We start from the raw sequence: 13804 nt of genomic DNA on the forward strand, positions 1-13804 counted from the left end.
GAACTTAATCAACCCCGAAATAGCGAAATGATCACAAGAACTAAAAAATCGTGTAGTTGTTAATTATAAATTTTTTTCGTATTCCGGACATCGTATCGTACTTTCATCTCAAACTAATAATATAAAATTATATTATTGACTCGAGTAAAAATGAAATTATTATTTTTTACGGAAAAATAATAAATTTCGTTCGACCGCCGCACCACCGCTGCACCACCGCCGCACCACCGCTGCACCACCGCCGCACCATACCGCCGCACCACCGCTGCACGACCGCCGTTTGGCGGACTATTACGCCGCACGCTAAAAATTTACTCCCCCTAGCATCGCCGCACTACCGCTGTACCACCGCCGCACCAATGCTAAATCATACCTACAATTTCACAAAAAATGGTATCATAATTAATTTATCACGCAATAATTAATTAATAAATAATGCGACTAGAAATCTTTATGTAAGACCTATTGATCAACCTCCTTTTAATCGAATGCCTAATATTAAAAAAAAAAAAATTTTTTTTAAATCAGGCCAAAGCACCGCGAAATTATTGATTTTTAGACGTATTGTTGATGTAGATTTTTTAATTTCGTCCTCGGGTTGCACAGAAGCGGTACGCCTATTGAAATACTCTGAAAGAATTTTAAAAATTGAACTGTGATGGGATTCGAACCTGGATCGTCTGCATGGAAGTCTCGAACATTGCCAACTGCACTGCAAGCCATACTTAACTTAAAAAATTTAGTTAAGCTATTTGAATGATCAACGAATAAATATATAATAATTTCAATGTATATACCATCAAACAGTGGTATGGTGCGGCGGTGGTGCAGCGGTGGTGCGGCGGTCGAACGAAATTTATTATTTTTTCGTCAAAATTAATAATTTTATTTTTACCCGGGCGCGTCACAGCTGTGGTGCGGCGGTGGTGCAGCGGTGGTGCGGCGAATAGAAATTTATTTACTTGTCACGGCGCTGGTGCGGCGGTAGTGCGGCGAATAGATAAATTCTTTACTTGTCACGGCGGTGGTGCGGCGGTGATACGGCACTTGTAAAATAACCAAAATTGTCACAGCTGTAGTGCAGCGGTGGTGCGGCGCTTAAAAAGCCGTGCAGCGGTGGTGCGGCGGAATTCTGTTTTTACTCGGGTTCGAGCCGGTGTTTTATTCGTACGTGCGTGAGTTTCAAATCTAACAAATACATTGTAGCAATGGATAGCGTGGGACAAGCGACAGGTTTTTATTTGCATGCTCAAATATATCAGGTTCTCGATCTCAGATCCTCGATTTTGAAGTTATCTTTTTAGAGTACGTGTACTCATGGAAGAAAAAAGTGTTGCACACGTTAAACCAGTACGTGTGATGACAGAATCTGACTCCGAGTTGATTAATCGTGGACGAGCAATCCCATCTGTCTATCTCACAGCATGTAATCACACATACGAGACTAAGTGCATCACAAAAGCAATTAATATCGTTAACTTTGCAATCACTTCAATTGAGAATAATCTCTCTTTGTATAATATAAATAAATCAGAAAGTTATCTTATGTATTTAAAAGGATGAATCGATTCTTTATAATCAGTGAATAAAAAAAATAACAATCGAGTATTCTGAACTTAAACTTACATGTAAAGAATCCCACCTGTTGTGTGTAAAAATTAATGATAACTACAAAACGTATAATCTTTTAATAATTCTATTACAAATGCAATATCCTCATCACTACGATAATTTCAATTAATATTCAATTTTAATCGTTTGTTATGAAATCTTTCTATATACCTTGTTCAAAATGATAATTATATGATAAAATTTTTTTGAATTAATATTTTTAAGATTCCATCGGATGGTTTGTAATTATTGAATGATTTAAATTTTATTTCAGTGTTAAAACAATGTTTCCGAAATCAATAACTGTCAGGTATTGATCGAAATTTTGATTAGAAGACAACTTGAGTTAAAAAATAAGTACAATCATAAAAAGATAGAAGAATTCATTTGATTCGAGTTAAAAATTTTTCAAAATTTCCTTGCACTGAGGCAGACAAAAAAGTTTTTAAACAAAAAACGTTTTTTTGATTTGAGTGAATTTCATTTGGTCAAGGACTTTTTGCATGATTCAGGATGTAGAAATTCCATGAAGAAATTTTCTTGGTTCAAGATTTTTTATCTTGAACCAACTGAATTTTTTTATCAGTGTAGACTTAAAAATAAAATTTACCTTAAAGGTAAAATTAAGTTTTTATTTTGTTCTGATACCACTATTATTTTCTCATCAATTTTCAATTAAATCTTTCGGATGGTCTGTTAAATATCATCAAGAGTATTTTGACAATGAAAATTCCAATATTGCATTTGATATTCATACATAAAAAAACAGAACAATTTGTATAAACAGGTTGTGATGATCAAAGTTAAACAATATTGAGCATAAGCACCAGTTGACGTGAAATTAGCTCTATTAGAATTTTCTCTGTTATTATTAAAAATTAATCATTTAAAATGATTGGAGTTACATTAATTTTTTATCTTTCTGCATCAGTTAAAAACTAGACTTAATTGATTTTACGGAATGATATATTTTATCAAGGTTTAAGACAAATAAATTTTTTTTTTTAAGAATTCTATATACTTTAAACAAATCTAATTTTTTCCAAAATATCAAAAATATATAAACTCATGGAGAATTGTCTGACCACGAGCTTTGAATAGTGAGGTCTAACTGGAAAAACCTTAAATTATTTTACAACTAAAAAAACCACTAAAGAGATAAAGAGATTTATCAATGATAGATAGTATGATTGATAATGAGAGACCCATATTTATATTCTCTATTGTTCATTGAAACAAATTAAATACATAATTCAACAAACAACTTAATTTACTGGAACTGAATTATTTCCTAGCCCAAAAAATAAAAAAAAAAAAAGTATAATTATCTGATTTATTTTAATGAAACGATTTCAAATACTCATGGCGCATTGATGGATATCAATGAAATGCAGATTTATATCTGTGTAATTATTGATTAAATAAATATATTTCTAAAAATATTCCTAGTTCATAGGTTATTCCCGTTCAATTACATATTACCACTTGGTTATTAACAGTTAATTATTTGTAATGGAACAATGGAATTTAAATTAATAGTTTTGTTTCATTAATTATTGTGTGCAATTTCGAGGGTTTCGCGTCGGAGTTAAATAAAATATATGAGTAGTGAACTGTACGTACGAGAAATAAAGCATGTGTGTGAGGGCAGGGGGGATGATATTACGTTGGGGATGATTATACTCGGTATATCCAGAAACTATACTCACATTTATACTATATATCTTTTGCATACTTCTGCGCAAACTCTCTGATCACGTTCCTTGTTATGCACGCGCGTAAACACGTGCCACACGGTTCCTGTAAACTGGACGTCGACTACTAAGTAAATGATGGCATATATTAAGCTTTTTCATTTCACCGTATTTATGAACTGATTCCACAACAATTTTATACACCTATACATTCATAATTTTCCGATTCTCCTGTGACCAGACCAGCAATGATACATTGTTCTACATGAGCAACCCCACTAGATTTACTTCTCAATTATAGTCCAGAAAATTTTTTTAAAAGTTTTCAGTAAATGAATGAAATTGTTAGAATTAAATTGGTTACTTTAAATTATCTTTTGAAGTAAAATGGAAAAAAGAAATATTATTTTTGATAAGGGATACAAAAAAAATTTTTTTTTCATTTCTTGTATTTTTATAATTATATAATATTAGTGTTTATTTCGAATTTTCACATGTTTGGTTTATTTGTCAACTACATCTGGCTCTAGAAAAGACAGATACAATAATAAGAAATCAATACAATATAAGCTTTGATACATAAACACAAAGGTACCTTAATTATCAAAACATGAATAATCAAAACACAAATAATATCGATAATACATTTAGCAAATCTTTTAATTGTCATCGATTGACTCAAAGTCGATACACTGTAAGAATTTGTGGAACGAATGTGGAGGTGGAGATATTCAATTGTTTTACTTTAATTCAATTTACTCCCTCTGGATTTGAAATTCTCTCCGAGATGGATTTAATTAATTCATCATAGATTTATTTGTTTGAGAGATTATTAAAAAATTTGAAAAAGAAGTAATTTTTTTCAAATAACTTCAAAATTTCTTCTCGGATTGTTTCTGATGTAACAAATGAACTATTAGTGCTCAAAAATTATGTTGATTGCCGCCAAGTTTGTCAAAATTAGATAGTTCGTTCGTGAAATGTTTAATAAAAAAAAAATTAGGAAATCGGTTAACCCTAAAGGTCATCCCTGCAACTTCCCGCTAATCCACAGATTCGGTAGAATCTGGCGCCAAGTTCCGTTCAAATCCGTTGTAAATGGAGCGCCAGACTACCGAGTGTGTTTACTGTAAGCAGAACGGTATTTCGAGGTTGCAAAATTTTATTTAATTCTACGGTACTTTTTGTTCCTAAATTTTATATTATAACAGTAATTCATACTTTATTTTACTGATATTAGTTCATTATATTCAATTATAACAATTAATCACTTGAAATTATTGAATTTTATCAACGTAAACTATAGCAAGCTCAAAAATTTCGATCCTGACTTTTTTTCGATGTAAAAAGTGACATGCCACAGACTAAATAATTTGAGATTGCATGGTAATCCTCCAATAGATAAGAAACTACAGTTAAAAAAATACATTTCACAGCTTGCATCTATACCCGCCAGGGTGCGCTGAAATTATTTTTACATAAACTGTAGCTTCAAGGGGATAGTTTGTTATAAAAAATGCAGCCAACGCGAGATTTAAGTTGGTACCAATTGTAAATTTTTATTATAATTACAAAAAATACTAAAATCTGAACAAAAACAGTTTCACTGTAAAAAAAATCGCGCCAAGTCCATGTTCATAAGACTATTAAGAAAAAAGAAATTTTTTTTTTCTTTACAAAAAGATATAAAATAAAAAAATTAAAAAATCAAAGTAACCGATATGATTGTATAAGATTTTCGGAAATTAAAAAAAATTTTGTTGTAAATTTAAAAATTAAAAAAAAAATTTTGGAACGTACTTGGTGTGCGTCATTGTGTATTTCAATTTTATTAAAGTCCTAGTAAATAGATTTTACGAATTTCATTCAAAGTAAAATATTTTGCAACCACGCACATTAAATACGTTCCAAAATTTTTATTGCGTTTTTGAACTCTTTGAGCTCAAAAATGTAATTTTTGTCATATCAACCGCGAAAGTTGGATTTTCGAGCAACATACAGAGGGCACAAATAATACGATTTCTGACAGTCCATAGTTTAGTTAATTTACCTTGCACTATATACTATAGTATCGAAAAGTAACTTCTCTCTCTCTCTCTCTCTCTCTCTCTCTATCTGTCTCTACATTTCTGCACGACTACTAAAATACGCTATAGAAGAGTCAAATTATCTTTTAATTTAACAAACGTCCGCTGGGTGGAGTACAAATCGCAAAAAAAAATCTTAGGGACAGTCGAATCTTGTAAACGACTTCAGCATATACGTACGTTTAATCCTTTGCTATTTAATCTCGTGTGAGATAATTCTTGTGCCTTCAAATAAAATGAACAGTAATTAAATATTTTTGACTGTTCTCTCAAATCCAACTTCCGCAATTGATACACGGAAAAAAGTAAACTGTAAAATTCACTCGGATTCCGGTTACTTTTTACAGTTTCAAACTGTACAGCGGACATCGGGGTGGCAAAAATGTAAATATTACAAATCTCAATGTAGAAAGTATAAAAGCCACAATTTATAATTTAATATCCAAAATAAGTGATTAGTAGCGGTCACTATAGTAAATAACAACTCTCTCATGTTGGAAAATTACAGTTTCAAACAGTAAAAATTGCCGTTTCAATGTGTAGTCTATACTATCGTACCCAGTAAATTGTGACTATGACTATAGTAAATAACAACAGTGGGGTTTATAAATTTTACAGTTTCAAACAGTAAAAATCGCCATTTTAATATGTATTTTATAATATCACGCCAAGTAATTTTTAACAATAATAATAGTAAATAAAAACTCTGACTATTTAAATTTTATAGTTTTAAATATTATTTTCGGATATAATTTATTAAATTTATCAAGACTATCACTTATTAAATCCGAGATATATTTGAATTCACTGATAAAATAAATTTATAAAGTACATGTACGTAGATATTAATAAATATATTAATGAGGATAATTTAGCTCTTAAAAAAATTTCATCTTGAATAGAAAAACTAATCCTTAGCTAACTAGATTTAATTTACAAAGATAAACCTTAAAAAAAAATAAAAGATGAAGAGGTTACAATATAAACTTTAAAGTTTAATAAATTAAAAAGTAAATACATTCACACAACTTAATTATTTACATAATTATAGAATGTGTATGATATATTAATAATGATATATGACATGTGAATATTACATATCAATAACTTACCTTTTAATTATATTATATTTATTTTACATTATTTGTAACACATAAAATATCACAACATAATAACCCAACTTTATTTTCCGGTTGTCCGCGCTGTCCAACACGTGTTAAAAAAGTCATGCGCATTGGCAAAAAAGATAGTACATGCTAATGCTCTGCAAGAGCACTAACTTTACAAATGAGGAGAAGGGGAAGGTCCTACACTCGGAGAATTTAAAGTTTGAAACAGTAAAAATTCTACTTTTAAAATGTATATTTTACCCGTCAAGCACATCAATAATTACAGTTTCATCTTTAGCGTTGCGTTTAAAATTTACCATTTTACTTTGTAAATATTGACGTTGCTTGTATGGAAATTTACTAACTGTAGTTTATATTTTTTACATATCATACGATCATTTTTTACATACGAAATGATAAATATCAAAGTCAAAGTTCTTAATTATTATACTTTAACATTTTCGACTTTCACATAGCGAATATTACTGTTTGAAATAGTATTTTTTAGCGTGTAAACAATAAATTGTAGCATTTAAATAATAAATATTACATTGTGACTAGTAAAATCACGATTTTACTGTTTGAAATGGTAATTTTTATCAGTTGATCATTACTTATTACAACTCGACTATTATTTATTACAGTTTACTTTTTTCCGTGTATGACAAAAAATTTTGTTCGATACGTTATGCTCAAAGGTAGGGATCCTGACAAACTTGAAGTGAAGGAACTCGTTTAAGGCTATGGATACATTCTCATCGAGACTTACTATATCCGGACGAGCGTAGCGAGTCCGGATAAATGACTCGGTCTTGATAATTATGCGCCCATAGCCTCAAACTCGTGACGTCACTTCAAGCCGTCAAAATCCCTACCTTTGCGCATATGTATCGAAAATAACTATTTCGTGTCATTTTGAGCTTTTCGAGCTCAAAAGTCTGATAGAAGTTTAATAAAACAATATTTTTTGAATTTTCAAACCGCACTAACTTTTGAATGAATGAATTGATTTCTACACGGTTGGCGGCATTCGACGCAGTTTTTGAAGCCTCATAAAGAATCTTTAAGTGTAAATTGATCAAACTAGGAATTTCGAAGTAATAACTAAACCAATTTATTTATTGATTTTTTCATACCATTATTCACGTAGATATTTTAATGTAAAAAAATTTTAAGCAGATGAAATTAATTAAATGTGAGAAGTCAAAATTTTTTTACATGAATCTTTGATATGGATTAAAATTTTGGATTTCCAATTTTTTTTTTTAAATAGAAATTATAAGTTCATATATGTCCTAAAATATTCTGATGTAGCGAATTTCCATATCAGGCCAAATATGGCCATATCAAAAAATTTTTCTATGGGATAATTTATTCATCGAGAAGATAACATAAAGTTTCTTGAAGTAAATGATTCGTTTTTGTCACTGTAAAAACTTATTTAAAAAAAAGCAACGAAAAATTTTTTCATCATCAAACAAACAAAGAAATCAAACTAATATTTTTTACTTAATCACTTTGTTTATAAAATATCTAATAACCTTTAATATAGTTCTAAAAGATACAATGTGTAAGGTTAGATCAAAACAAGTTTATTATTTGCAGGTGGATTTATTTATAAATATTATTATAAGTTATATTATTATAATATTATTATATAAGTTATATATAACACAACTCTTATATCTTCTCAGAGAAAAATTTCTCATTAACGTAAACACTACTGATATTTTTAGTCTTGTAATTTGTCATATACAAAATTTTTATAACTAAATTATAATTTTTATTGCAGCATCGATAAAGAAGCAGAAATTGATAAAACTCATAATTGTGTTGATAGTTCATTTGCTTCTCAAACTCTAAGTAATTTTTGGAAAAACAAATTATTAAATTTAACGACTTGATCTATTAAATGGGATTTTCTAATATAAATGATAGAAATCAGTAATCCAAACTGAAATAATATTTCCTAACTTGATAACATTTTTATAACACAGCTAAATGATAATGACACAGTAGCTGGTTTGGGATTTAATATTAAATGTGAAATTAAAAATTGCAGATTATTTGGCAAGTGATATCTTATCATAAACTTAAATATCATAGACTAAAATATCATATATTTTATAGATTCGTGAATGGTCTGATTGAAAATATATTTGCATTAGGGTGAGCCAAAAAAACTAACCTATCGAATTTATGGGTTAAAATGAACCTATATATCGAAAAAAAAACTTCCCTGCAAGGCAGGATTTTTAGCTCAATTTTGAAAGGTGTCGGTGAGCATTCAAAGTTTCCCATTTAAATAACTCGTAAAAAAATCTTTTTTCATTAAAAATAATATAACTTTTGAACCGCTGGAGATAAAAATTTTGTAGATGTTATGACTGATGCCTCGTCGTCATGCTTGGTTTCGATGATTGTTGATGAAAACCTATTCAATAAACAAGCTCCAACGAGAACACCCAGAAAGAGCAAACAATTAAAAGTCTTCATTGTTATTTTTAATTCTAGTAGGTTACTAAAAAAAAAAAAAAAAAAAAAAAAAAAAAAAAATTAGGAAAACTGTTGACCCTGAAGGCCATCCCTGCAACTTTCCGCTAATTTCATACCTAAGCGCTTAAAATCGCACATGATGTTTTTGAGCTTTCCGAGCTCAAAAGTCTAATAGCAGTTTCATAGAATACTACTTTTTGAATTTTCAAACCGCAATAACCTTTGAATGAATCAACCGATTTTCACGCAGCTAGCGGCATTCGACGTAGTTTTTTTTTAGCATCATAAAGAATCTTTAAGTTCGAATTGATTGAACTAGAAATTTCGGAGTAATTTCGAAAAAATTCTTTTTTCGGTTTTCTTTCGTTCACGATGTCTCGAACGAATCAACTGATTTTGACCGACTTGGTAGTGATTGACGTAGTTTTTTTATGTTAAAAGCTGATTAGTTTTTGGAATCCATCGGTAGAGCCGTTTAAAAGTTATTCCAAAAAAACCACATTTAAAAAAATTTTTTTTTCGTGGTTTTTTTGAGATTTCTCAAAATCTACTGGTCCGAATCGGTCCAAATTGTCTTCAAAATCTAATTTTGGCTAAGCTCTTTCGAATGATGCCAACCGCGATGAAATCGGACAAACTGTTCAAAAGTTATAAGCGGTTCACACACACACACACACACACACACACACACACACACACACACACACACACACACACAGACATGCACACACACACATAGTGACAACATCGCGGGAATAGTCAGGGAAGCTTCTTGTGACTTTATATCGTCGAGATCTGATGAAAACTCGATTTTTGCAAAATGGGGTAAGACCAAATATTTCCCGATTTTCTTAGCGGCAAGTTAAAAAAATTAAAAGATTATTATAAAGAAATTCAAATCGAAAAAGGTTTTAGATAAAAATCAAGTACTTACTCAAGACCAACTGTCGTTAGTTATTTGTTATTGAGATAAAATCACAACTGGTATTTATTGTATGGTTCTACACTCACACATTATTATCCAATCAATGTTTTGATAGCCACGGTTTTGTGCAATTAGTATTTACCGAATTTATAAAATAAAAACCAATGACGACATGGTTTTTTTATTTCTACATAAATTCTCAGTTTTTAATTTTTATCGATACAAAATCCATTAGTTTATTATTAACAGAAAAATAATCTGGAAATTTTAGTAAATTTCTTAACAATAAATTTCTAAACCTCGTAAATGACTACCAATTATGTTTTTTGAAGTAAATTCACGTGTGAAAAAGTTGCGGAATTTCCCCAGTTATTTCACAAAGAAAACCTCAGGAATTCATATTTTGACACAAATATGAATTCCAGAGGAATTCAGGATGGAATCATAGAAAATGATCATCGTTCGAAAATTAATAAAGTAATAAAAATATGTATTCGCGAAATCATTATACACTGTAAAAAATTTTTCGTCATTGTGTAGGTGTAAAAATTTGTGTGTAGAATATTACACTCTAGTGTGTAGAATTTAACATTCTCATGTGTTGATTTAACACACTAGAATGTGAAATTCTACATACTAAAGTATAATATTCTACACACAAATTTTTACACTTAACACAATGACGAAAAATTTTTTACCATGTATGTTGATTAATTCATTACAGACTTCTCAAGATTTCTCGGAATTTTCAGAGGAATTCCGGTGAAAACTCTGCGAAATTTTTCTAGAATCCTTGTGGAATTGAGACTAGAAGCTAGGCTGGCAGAGTTCCGCGAAATTTTCTCCGGGATTCCTCCGGGTTTTCTTGAGAAACCTTGAAAAGTCTATAATTAATTAATCAACATATCATGATTTTAAAAATTTATATTACTACTTTATAAATTTTTTATCGATGATCATTTTCTATGATTCCATCTTGAATTCATATTTGTATCAAAATATGAATTCCTCAGAATTTCCTTGCGCAATCCCGGAGGAATTCCGTAACTTTTTTATCCAGATTATTTATTTTATAAAATGAGAATTATTCCATGTTCATTATTCATGACAATCGTCTTACACGGAAAGATTAGAACCCGACTGGTTCGTGTTCTGCACCAGACTCAATCGTGTGCAAGAAAAAATGGAAGAAAAATTAGTTTACACCAGACTGAGTCGTGTGCGCACACGACTCACTCGTGTTCTGCACCAAACTCAGTCGGGTGCTGCACCAGAATCCGTGCATAATAACCACTCTGGCGCTGCACACGACTGAGTCTGGTGCAAAACACGAACCAGTCGGGTTCTAATCTTTCCGTGTAATATATGACGTAAGAAATATTTATTATATTATTTATTTCTGTAAACTTAATAATATAAATAATTTAACAATTTTTTTGTATTAAAAGAAATTTGAGTTCAAAAAATTATTTGAACTTACCTTCATAGTTTTTTTTTCAGATTTTTGGAAAAAATCAAAAATTTGTCGATGATTATCATTTTTGAAATTTCTTTTCTTTTTATTATATCGAATTTCGACATTTCTTGCAAATCCTAAAATGTTTTCAGAGTAATGTTTTTACGATTTCTGATTATTTTTTCTAATTCAATAGAAAATTCTTTTTGGAACGAAGTTTCTTATCGCGCGTTGCGAAAGGGGGCTAGACGGAAAAAATTCATACGAAAAGTTGTAACGACACTTTTTGCTATAGTAAGCTATTGTAAGCCGTGCGGCGTGCGCATGTTTCTCTGTCTGTCTCTCTCTCTCTCTCTCTCTTATAGAAAGCAATCCAGTTCCCTGATATTCACATTTACTATAAAAATACTTGTAGTATAGGAAGTTTAGTCAAAGTTAACGTTAAGTTTACTCCAAGACTTGTACAGTAAAACTTATATACAATTTGTGTTGAAATTGTATAGTAACTTAACGTTGGAAGCTTTTTTAATGAAAAATTACTGTAACTTTAACTGTAAAATTTATAGAAAAATTAATGTTACACGGAAAAAAAAATTTCGTTCTGGTAACGTAACTGTAGAGTTACCACAACTATACACAGTTTACTGTTCGTTGTAGAGTTACAGTAACAAAATGTTATTTAGTTCTGATAACTCAATGTTGTTGAGCTCTCAGAGCTCTACGGGATTGTTCTCAGAGCCAAACGGTATAGTTGGGAGCGCTCTACGTTGCGCAGTAGTGGAGTGCGCTGACATATTTCATAATCTTCTAAAATGCCAAACATAATTATTTTGTTACTAATCTATATTATTAAAAATATATGAGGACAATTAAGTTCCCAATTTATTTATTTAAGGAAATAGGTTTTTTTTTTTGTCAAACTGAATTTCGTTAGAACAGTGTTGTATTTATGGTTTTCAAGGTTTATTTGCAGTGACTGTTAATTTAATTTATTAGTTATCGGATGAGTTATCGGAATACATTAAAAAGACCCAATTTAACACAAAATAAAATTTGTTTTCGTTTATTTATCTTTTCTCGTGCATATACGGTAATGATTTTATGTCCAATATCTATTGATATAATTAAGAAAATAAGATAATTTTGTGACGACCATATTTTTATTTTACAAATAATTTTTATTTGTAATATAAGTTCTATTATTATTTTATTTCTATTATAATACTATTCTTATTTGTCATATACAATTATTGTTGGCAATATAAATTCATTCTGCCGCATGTATTTATTAAATTATCAATGCTAAATCGTAAAAAAAATTATTAAGCAGACTTCCAAAAATTTGTTATAGTCTTAGAACGATCCTGTAGAGTTGTGAGAGGTAAATAACGTTTAGCTCTCAGAGCTCAACGATGTAGAATTGCAGGAGCTAAACGGTATTGTTACTATAAGAATACGTTAACCTACTGGAACTTTTTACAACTAACTAACGACTATAGAGTTCCTATAGCAAAATTTTTTTCTCCGTGTACTTCAAGTTATATTTATTTGGATCTTCAAGTTGATTAGAAAACCATGATTTAAAAAAGTTTTTTGCAAGTTAATTGTCAATCACTTCTTATAAAAAATTAATGAAAATGGGAATCATTCTCAAAATAAAATAAAGATAAGATCTTCGTGCGGGGTGAGTTCGAAATGATTCCTATAATATATACACGGAAAAAAAAAAATTGGGGCTGTCACATGATTTTCATGTGACAGCAACATCATTTTCATGTAGTAGGTAATAATAGTTAAAACAACAATAATAATTAAATAATAATAATAATAATCTATATTATTAAGAGAATAAGAAAAATATCGTGGCCAGTGTATTTATGTGATAAAATGGGTTTTTGCTTGGAGTTGTGCCTTTTCAAGGTTTCATATCTTTCTCACCAATAGTAAATTTATTATAATAAGAATTTAGGCTGCATTCGAAAATGCTCTGTGTCTAGATACATAATGAAGAAATGACCTTGTATCTGGTAAACTTTTGACATTTTTGAAGTTATAAGCTCATCCCAATGTTACACTCATCAAGAGCTTTCATTTGAATACCCACATGCATTTTGATATATTTTTCATATATACAGATATATAATATATAAAATATATGAAAAATTGATGTGGGTACTCAAATTAAAGGTCTCGATGAGTGTAACATCGAGATGAGCTTATATTTTTAAAAATGTCAATAGTTCACAAGATACAAGGTCATTCCTTAATTATATGTTTAGAAATAGAGCATTTTCGAATGCAACGTAAATATCTATCATTATAAATTCACTATTGACGAGAATGATATGAAACCGTGAAAAGGCACAAATTCAAGTCAAGTCCTTTGCAATGACACTAAATTTCACTAAAAAAATCGATTTCACCAC

This window comes from Cotesia glomerata, linkage group LG1, assembly GCF_020080835.1.
Source record: "Cotesia glomerata isolate CgM1 linkage group LG1, MPM_Cglom_v2.3, whole genome shotgun sequence".
In the NCBI taxonomy this organism is placed as follows: Eukaryota; Metazoa; Arthropoda; class Insecta; order Hymenoptera; family Braconidae; genus Cotesia; species Cotesia glomerata.